Genomic DNA, 728 nt, shown 5'->3' on the forward strand with positions numbered 1-728 from the left:
AGCTTAACCGTAGTTCCCAGAACAGCTGAGCCAATCACGTGTGTGTGTATGGAGGAGGCGGGAACAGCTGAGCCAATCACGTGTGTGTGTATGGAGGAGGCGGGAACAGCTGAGCCAATCACGCGTGTGTATGTAAATAGCACAACGGAGGAGGCGGGAACAGCTGAGCCAATCACGTGTGTGTGTATGGAGGAGGCGGGAACAGCTGAGCCAATCACGTGTGTGTGTATGGAGGAGGCGGGAACAGCTGAGCCAATCACGTGTGTGTGTATGGAGGAGGCGGGAACAGCTGAGCCAATCACGTGTGTGTGTATGGAGGAGGCGGGAACAGCTGAGCCAATCACGCGTGTGTATGTAAATAGCACAACGGAGGAGGCGGGAACAGCTGAGCCAATCACGTGTGTGTGTATGGAGGAGGCGGGAACAGCTGAGCCAATCACGTGTGTGTGTGTATGGAGGAGGCGGGAACAGCTGAGCCAATCACGCTGTGTATGTAAATAGCACAACGGAGGAGGCGGGAACAGCTGAGCCAATCACGTGTGTGTGTATGGAGGAGGCGGGAACAGCTGAGCCAATCACGTGTGTGTGTATGGAGGAGGCGGGAACAGCTGAGCCAATCACGCGTGTGTATGTAAATAGCACAACGGAGGAGGCGGGAACAGCTGAGCCAATCACAGATTAGTGTGTGTGTATGGAGAGGCGGGAACAGCTGAGCCAATCACTGTCTG

The sequence above is a fragment of the Oncorhynchus tshawytscha genome, unplaced genomic scaffold (assembly GCF_018296145.1).
Source record: "Oncorhynchus tshawytscha isolate Ot180627B unplaced genomic scaffold, Otsh_v2.0 Un_contig_18027_pilon_pilon, whole genome shotgun sequence".
In the NCBI taxonomy this organism is placed as follows: Eukaryota; Metazoa; Chordata; class Actinopteri; order Salmoniformes; family Salmonidae; genus Oncorhynchus; species Oncorhynchus tshawytscha.